The sequence below is a fragment of the Zingiber officinale genome, chromosome 2B (genome assembly GCF_018446385.1).
Source record: "Zingiber officinale cultivar Zhangliang chromosome 2B, Zo_v1.1, whole genome shotgun sequence".
Classification (NCBI taxonomy): domain Eukaryota; kingdom Viridiplantae; phylum Streptophyta; class Magnoliopsida; order Zingiberales; family Zingiberaceae; genus Zingiber; species Zingiber officinale.
Window position 1 is genome coordinate 99,289,454 of NC_055989.1, and position 9,241 is coordinate 99,298,694.

The 9,241-nt window shown below is 43.2% G+C and overlaps 1 non-coding gene across 1 annotated transcript; it reads left to right on the top strand.

Annotated features, from left to right (window-relative positions):
* Positions 1–8,606: 8,606 nt before the first annotated feature.
* Positions 8,607–8,712, top strand: LOC122049949. The gene has a single exon (XR_006131187.1). It is a non-coding gene; the product is annotated as a small nucleolar RNA R71 (small nucleolar RNA).
* Positions 8,713–9,241: the final 529 nt, after the last annotated feature.

Here is a 9,241-nt window from a genome sequence, read left to right on the forward strand (position 1 = left end):
ATTGTCTACATATGTGCTTGAATTATCTGATGATTAGATATAATGTCATGTGATATTATGATATGAATATGAATATGATACCTGTTAGGATCCTACGTACTCGGCTAGAGAGGGGGGGTGTGAATAGCCGCCCCAAATCGCTCGTTTCTTTCTACAAATCAGGTTAGCGCAGCGGAAAAATAACAACAGAAACGTAAATGGAGAAATCAAACCTTAGACGCAGCGATGTAACGAGGTTCGGAGATGAAACTCCTACTCCTCGGCGTGTCCGTAAGGTGGACGAAGCCTATCAATCCGTCGGTGGATGAGTCCCCGGAGAACCGGCTAATATATACTCCTTGTGGGTGGAGAAACCTCGTCACAATAACTCTTGCAATAGCAAGATAGAAGTACACAAAATACAAAGAAGCACAAGACAATATGAATGTAAAAACAAACACGCTTGCCTTCTCGTCGACTGGTTGAAGCAGCAACTTCACGAGACGCCTACAACAGCAGGAACCCAGTCGAAGAAGCTCACACGAAGCTTCGGAACTCAACAAAGCTCAAGAGCACAGCAGCAGCTCCAAGAACAGGAAGAAGGAAGAAGAGGTAGAAGGAGGCTCGCAGCAGCAGCCCTCCTTTTATAACCTGCGAAGAAAACGAAGAAACACAGAAGAAATCTAGCCGTTGCGTCGCAACGGTTAGTTCTCGATCGGCTCAGGACCGATCAGTGGATCGTCCACGACCGATCCATTCCTCCTCCTTCGCTTTTCCCCCGATCGGTCCATGGACCGATCAGAACCTCTGATCGGTCCGGGACCGATCAGCTGATCGGTCCCGCACCGATCAGCCCTCTGCGCCTCGTCTGTTCGGCCGATCGACTCTGACGGTCACATCGATTAACACACAAGATGCTATCGATGTTATCGATCGGTCACCGCACCGATCGAATATTTCAGATCACCGGATCGATCACCGATCGATCCACTCATGGTTTTCGCCCAAACCCAGTCCAAACCAACATCCGGTCAATCTTGACTGTTGGTACATTGCGCCTAGCATCCGGTCACTCCTTGACCTGCTAGGACTTCCCGCTAAGTGTCCGGTCAATCCTTTGACCCACTTAGACTTTTCTCTCCGTACCAAGTATCCGGTGACTCCTATGACCTACTTGGACTTCCCATCACCGGATGTCCGATCACCATTGATCCATCTGGATTTTCCTTGCCCGGCTTCACTCACTGGGACTTTCACCTAGCTTCACTCACTAGGGTTTTCACACCGCCTAACATCCCAGTTAGGACTTTCTATTGCCCTGCTTCACTCACCGGACTTTCCAACCGCCAACATCCCGCTTAGGACTTTCCCACCGCCGACTTCACTCACCGGACTTTCCACACCGCCTAACATCCCGCTTAGGACTTTCCCACCGCCTCGGCTTCACTCACCAGACTTTCCAACCGCCTAACATCCCAGTTAGGACTTTCCCACCGCCTCACTCACCAGGACTTTCCACACCGCCTAACATCCCAGTTAGGACTTTTCCGTGCCAAGTCTCCATACTTGGACTTTTCCTGCCAAGTCTCCATACTTGACTTTTCCTGCCAAGTCTCCATACTTGGACTTTTCGCGCGCCAAGCTCCCTGGACTTTTCCAGTGCCAAGTCTCCATACTTGGACTTTTCTAGTGCCAAGCTCCCTGCTTGGACTTTTCCGTTGCCAAGTCTTCATACTTGGACTTTTTCCCGAATCAGGTCAACCTTGACCTACGGTTGCCCCAATAATCTCCCAAACATCTATTCTTGTCCCATATCAAGAATACAACTCTTCCACGAGTGTCAAACATCAAAATACAACTCAACTAGGTCAACCTTGACCTAAGGTTGCACCGACAATCTTCCTAAGTCAAACATCAAAATACAACTCGAGTCAGGTCAACTCGAGTCAGGTCAACCAGGTCAACCTTGACCTAAGGTTGCACCAACAATCTCCCCCTTTTTGATTTTTGACAAAACCCATAATCAAGTTAGGTTAACCCGATAACCTAACTTAGGTTTTCCAACCATCTTCCAATGTCCAATGTTCTTTCCTTGAACATTCTCTGGACATTCTCCCCTTAGGTTAACCCGATAACCTAACTTGGGTTCTCCAATAATTCTCCCCCTTTTTGACACACATCAAAAAGAATTCCAATATTCTTCCTCGAACATTCCTTGACATTCTTCCCCTAGCTTAGGTTAACCCGATAACCTAACTTGGGTTTCTCCAATAATTCTCCAATGAACACTCTCCCCTTTTTGACATACATCAAAAAGGAAAAAGGAGGGTATCAAGGTCAAGAGTTTCTTCCTAATGATTCCCATACCTTTCATTGAAACTCTTAATTTCCCCCTTGATACTAAACTCAACAATAACTTAGTGATAATCCCATATCACTAATCCTCAAAAGTCTTAAGGAGTAAAAACTCCCCCTAAAAGTCAACTCCCCCTTGACAATTAGGTAAAACTCCCCCTAAAGGTCAACTCCCCCTTGACCATTGCACCAACAATGTCTTTGTGAGTTCCAAACCTTTAGAAATCCAAAAACACCATTTCCATAACTGAAATTTCAGACAACAGCTGAAAAATCAGAAATTCGCCTGATCGGTCCCCGCACCGATCAGAATCCCATGGATCGGTCCCCGCATCGATCAGATTCACCGATCGCACCAAGCTCTGGTTTATCGATCGATCCGCACCGATCCATGCTTCACCGGATCGGTCCACGACCGATCAGATTTTGGATCGGTCCCCGCACCGATCCGACTCGATAGGCGATTTCAAATTTCCTTCCGAAATTCAGAAACTCCTAGAAAATTCCAGAAAATTCGAAAAATTGTGAAATTTTGAGGATACATTCCTCATAACATATACTATCATGGAAAAATAGTTTTCTATGAAAATAACTTCCATTTTTCAATCTTGATATAAAGTTCAAAAACTTTGAAATCGTTCAAGTTTAACTCAACTTTGTATCACAATGTTTAATGATGAATGCTATCACTAGGAAAGCTTCATCAAGGTTTTTCAAATCAGTTTTAAAATATTTTTAAAACCATTTGAATTTAGGACCATAATCTTAGGGCTAGATGTACATGACTTGTACACAAGCTTTCCCTATGATCCTCCTTCTTGAATTAGTCTCATCTAGGTACAAGAACTATGCACCTTGATCCTAACTCATGATCCTAATATCTCACACACATCTAAGGTGTATCAAACACATCCAAGTCAATTTTGATGTGAGATATGGGTTTAGGTTATCTTAGGCTAGATTCTCATGCATTTTCTAAACATTAATTTGATCTCCATATCAAATTGTGTCTTAGTCCTTAAATCAATTTCATTGATCATTAATGCACAAGATGATGACATGGCATATAATGATTTCATAAGTAAAAACATGTGCCAATGTCATGATGTCATGGCATAAAGTGTGAAACTTAAATAAAGCATGACATATAAACTAGCCTAAGCATTATCATGACATTTCAAATGATAATAAAATAAATATGATGTCATGGCATGGCATATGGCAACCAATCATGGCAAGTTAGCACAAATAAAATACCTAAATTCCCTATCTAAGTATCCTTAGCCTTAGCTAACTTAAAATCTAACCCTAGATTGCCTATATATCCCTAAGAGAAAACCAAAATCCCAATTATGGTATTTCTCTAGGTTTTCTTAAATTGTGCCAAATAAGATTAAAATCGATATTTTTCAAATATGGCACAATTTACTCTTCAAGGAGTAAATAATAATTCTTTTTTATTTTCAAAGGTTATCAAAACCTTGAAAATGCTCCTCGAGTGTCAATTTCCTCAAAGTTGGGTTAACTACCCTTCTAATTGGAGTTGACACTCTCTAACCCATCTATGGGATAGAGAAGATGCTCCTAGGAACCCAATACCTATTTGAGCTCATTGGGTTCATTAAATATTCACTAGGGATAACTTCCCTAGCAACCCTCCTAATGACCCTCTTAGGCTTTGAAGCCTTGGTCATTTGGGACTCATCAAGATCAACTCTAGGGGTGACTCCCCTTGTGACCCTGGTGGTGGTCTTCCTAGCCCTAGGTTTTGTTCCATAATCGAATGGAACATTATGATAGGTGGGCTTGACCATTTGGGACTTAGGTTTGTGACCCAAACCTTTCTTGTCCTTGGACATTGATTTTTGACCCTTAAACCCTAGAGATGACTTCTCCATGTTTTTAAGAGCCTTTTCTAAATTATCAAGTCTTGACCTCAAGACTTGATTTTTCCTCTCTAATACCTCAAGTTTTGATTTGTCATTCTTTCTTGAGGTGTTCCTAGGCATGTGTCTAGTTGATTTAGGGTTTCTACCTAGGTTTTCCTTAACCTTAGAAGTGTTAATCCTAGGGTTAGCATTCCTAGTAGTATCCCTATCTAGGTTGACATGTTTAGCACCTAAGCACATGTATTGATTTCTAGTGTTAACATGCTTATCATTATTGACTAATGCAATAAAATTACTAGCATGTATCCTACTAGAATTGCACGAATGAGCCTTAAAGGATACCTTAGGGGTTGCCTTCGCTCCCCCTTTACACGTGCTTGGTCTTTTGTCCTTGTGAGATTGCCTCCCCCTTGGACATTGACTCCTATAGTGTCCCCGTTGCTTGCATTGGAAGCACACCACGTGCTCCTTGTCCTTGCGTTTTGGGACTCCGACTTCCTTGATGGCGCGGTGGAGTCTTCTTAGTCTTCTTTGGACATTTACTCTTGTAATGTCCAAATTCCCTACACTCAAAACACATTATATGCAATTTACTTGAACTTAAAGTGTTTGAGTTACCTAGGGTCGAGGATGGATGGATGCTCTCTTCTTCATCCCTCCCGGAGGTAGAAGTTTCTTCTTCGTGCTCCGATCTTGAAGAAGAACTCACCTCCTCTTCTTCTTTAGATGTTGAGTAGCCCTCAACTTCTAATTCCTCACCTCCACGATGTGAGCTACTTGGCTCACTAGGCTCCTCTTCATGGCTTGAAGTGGGGCTCTCCTCATGGAGTTTGGCCAAGTTGTTCCACAACTCGGCATTATTGTATTCACCTATCCTACACAACACATCATTAGGTAAAGAGAATTCAATGATTTTCGTTACCTCATCATTGATGGTTGATTGGTGGATTTGCTCCTTCGTCCACTCCTTCTTCTTGATAGGTTTTCCTTCCTCATCCATCAGAGGGGAAAACCCTTCTTGTACACAAAACCAATTTAACATATTAGTCCTAAGAAAATACATCATCCTTACCTTCCAATATGTGAAGTTGTCGTGAGACTCGTAGAAGGGTTGAACCGTGACATCTTCTCATAGAGATCCATCTCTAGCTTTGCTCCCACGGGTGTTGATCCGATGAAGAGCGACCTCGCTCTGATACCACTTGTTAGGATTCTTCGTACGGAGGCTAGAGAGGGGGGGTGTGAATAGCCGCCCCAAATCGCTCGTTTCTTTCTACAAATCAGGTTAGCGCAGCGGAAAAATAACAACAGAAACGTAAATGGAGAAATCAAACCTTAGACGCAGCGATGTAACGAGGTTCGGAGATGAAACTCCTACTCCTCGGCGTGTCCGTAAGGTGGACGAAGCCTATCAATCCGTCGGTGGATGAGTCCCCGGAGAACCGGCTAATATATACTCCTTGTGGGTGGAGAAACCTCGCCACAATAACTCTTGCAACAGCAAGATAGAAGTACACAAAATACAAAGAAGCACAAGACAATATGAATGTAAAAACAAACACGCTTGCCTTCTCGTCGACTGGTTGAAGCAGCAACTTCACGAGACGCCTACAACAGCAGGAACCCAGCTCACACGAAGCTTCGGAACTCAACAAAGCTCAAGAGCACAGCAGCAGCTCCAAGAACAGGAAGAAGGAAGAAGAGGTAGAAGGAGGCTCGCAGCAGCAACCCTCCTTTTATAACCTGCGAAGAAAACGAAGAAACACAGAAGAAATCTAGCCGTTGCGTCGCAACGGCTAGTTCCTGGATCGGTCTGTGGACCGATCAGTCCCTATGGATCGGTCACGGAAGATTCCTTCGCTTCTGTTCCGTCCCCGATCGGTCCATGGACCGATCAGAACCTCCGACCGTCGGACCGATCAGCTGATCGGTCCCGCACCGATCAGCCCTCTTGCGCCTCGCCCTGCTCGGCCGATCGACTCGATCGGTCACCGATCGATTAACACACGATGCTATCGATGTGTTATCGATCGGTCACCGCCGATCGTAATATTTCAGATCACCGATCGATCACCGATCGATCCAAGAAGTTTTCGCCCAAACCCATTCCAAACCAACATCCGGTCAATCTTGACTGTTGGTACATCGCCTAGCATCCGGTCACTGCTAGGACTCCCCGCTAAGTGTCCGGTCAATCCTTTGACCCACTTAGACTTTTCTCTCCGTACCAAGTATCCGATCACCTATGACCTACTTGGACTTCCCATCACCGGATGTCCGATCACCCTTGATCCATCCGGATTTTCCCTTGCCTCACTCACCGTGACTTTCACCTAGCTTCACTCACTAGGGTTTTCACACCGCCTAACATCCCAGTTAGGACTTTCTTATTGCCCGGCTTCACTCACTGTGACTTTTACCTGCTTAGTTTCACTCACTAGGACTTTCACCTGGCTTCACTCGTCAGGATTTCCCAATTGCCTAGCTTCACTCACTAGGACTTTCACTTGCCTAACATCCAGTTAGGACTTTCCTAGTCAAGTATCGGACTTTACCTACTTGACTTTCTTTACACACTAACATTCCCAAGGACTTTTCCGTGCAAGTCTCCATACTTGGACTTTTCCAGCCAAGTCTCCATACTTGACTTTTCCTGCCAAGTCTCCATACTTGGACTTTTCGCGTGCCAAGCTCCCCGCTTGGACTTTTCCAGTGCCAAGTCTCCATACTTGGACTTTTCCGTGCCAAGTCTCCATACTTGGACTTTTTCGTGCCAAGCTCCTGCTTGGACTTTTCCAGTGCCAAGTCTCCATACTTGGACTTTTCTAGTGCCAAGCTCCCTGCTTGGACTTTTCCGTTGCCAAGTCTTCATACTTGGACTTTTTCCCGAATCAGGTCAACCTTGACCTACGGTTGCCCCAATAATCTCCCAAACATCTATTCTTGTCCCATATCAAGAATACAACTCTTCCACGAGTGTCAAACATCAAAATACAACTCAACTAGGTCAACCTTGACCTAAGGTTGCACCGACAATCTTCCTAAGTCAAACATCAAAATATAACTCGAGTCAGGTCAACTCGAGTCAGGTCAACCAGGTCAACCTTGACCTAAGGCTGCACCAACAATACCCTTGTATGTCGTATGCTTATGATACCTCGCATGATATTGATATGCAATGATATGAATTCGGTTTTAGTGAGTAAGAAAGGAACTTACTGAGCCATGAGTGCTCATAGCTTACTTTCCTTGTACCGCAGATATGGGGGACGGATATTCGGAACGACGGAGCAGCATGAGGAGCAGATAGTGATGTGTGTGGTGGTGGCTCGGCAAGAACGATTCGGACAAATTAATATTTTTAATTATATGATCAATATATGCACATTCGAACTAATCAGAATATGTGATATCATGCTTATTTAAGAAAAAGGAATGATTTAAAATTTTCCGTTGTTATAGTATAACTAAAGCATGTACGTAAGTAGTATAAGATCGTAGCGCCGCCCTTGGGTAAGAAGGGTGGGCGTTACAACTTGGGAGTCTCCCAAGATCCGTCCGCTCCTAAGCTCAATTCTATTGCAATGCTCCATAGGATTCACATCAGGTTTTCCAGGAAGTTGTCCTGGTGCTCTGGATGATGAGGAAGCTAGTTGGGTAATTTGACTATCCTGGATCTTTTGATGCTTATCAGAATTATCCATTCTCTGAATGAGCTTTGCTAAATCTTGCTTCATTTCATTCTGACTTGAGATAATTTCTTCAAGCATCTTTTCAATATTTGACTTTGGTAAGCCTTGAGAAGATAGATGTTGAAAATTTTGTTGCCCAGCTTGAAAATTTGGTCTTACCCCCATAGATGGTCCTTGATCTTGATTATTTTTGTAAGAAAAATTGGGATGGCTCTTCCATCCAGGGTTATAAGTATTTGAGTATGAGTTATTCTGCCTTTGATTGTAACTCACGATTGCATCACATTGTTCCAGTTGATTGATTTGTGCAGTGATAGCTCCCAATGGACATGAGTCATTTGAGTGCTCTGAACTCCCACATACTTCACAAGATGTACTAATAGCATTGACCATATTAGCACTAGTCCCCATATTTTCAAATTTCTTTGTAAGAGCGTCCAATTTTGCAGACAAAAGAGTGACTGCATCTACATCAAACGTCCCTGATGCTTTAATTGTTGGGTTTACAGAATAATAGCCACCACTTCTTTCATTTGCCCATTGATGATGATTTTGTGCTACACTGTCAATAATTTCTTCAGCTTCATCTAAACTTTTATTCATAAGTGCCCCTCCAGCAGCTGAATCAAGGGACACTTTGGTATGATAGTTGATACCATTGTAAAAAGTGTGCAACACTAACCATCTTTCCAACCCATGATGTGGGCATTGTCTGAGCATACTATTATATCTATCCCATGCTTCAAAAAGAAATTCTGAGTCAGTTTGCTTGAAGCTTGCAATTAAATTCCTCATATGAGCTGTTTTGCTTGGTGGATAGAATTTATCAAGAAATTGTTGCTCACACTGCTACCAAGTGGTGATACTATTAGGGGCCAAAGAATTCAGCCATTGCTTTGCCCTATCTCTTAAGGAAAACCCAAATAATAACAATCTAACTGCTTCTGAAGGAACTCCATTCATTTTCATGGTACCACATATTTCATAAAAGACCTCTAAGTGTTGATTGGGGTCTTCATGAGGTCCTCCACCAAATTGGTTCTGCTTCACCATAGATATAATTGCGGGTTTGATCTCAAAGTTATTAGCTTCCACTGAAGGTCTTGAAATACTAGATTGAAAACCTCTTGCATAAGGTGCTGCATAATCCTTGAGTGGTCTATTCGTCATGTTCAAATGTTCCTGTTCTTCAATTTGCCTTTGCAGAATTCTTCTTTTATGGAAAGTTCTATCAATCTCAGGGTCAAAAGGAAAGAATTCCCCTGCAAAGTTAGATCTTCGCATACACAAGAACAAGATAGCAAATGACAATTCAACAGAAAAAGA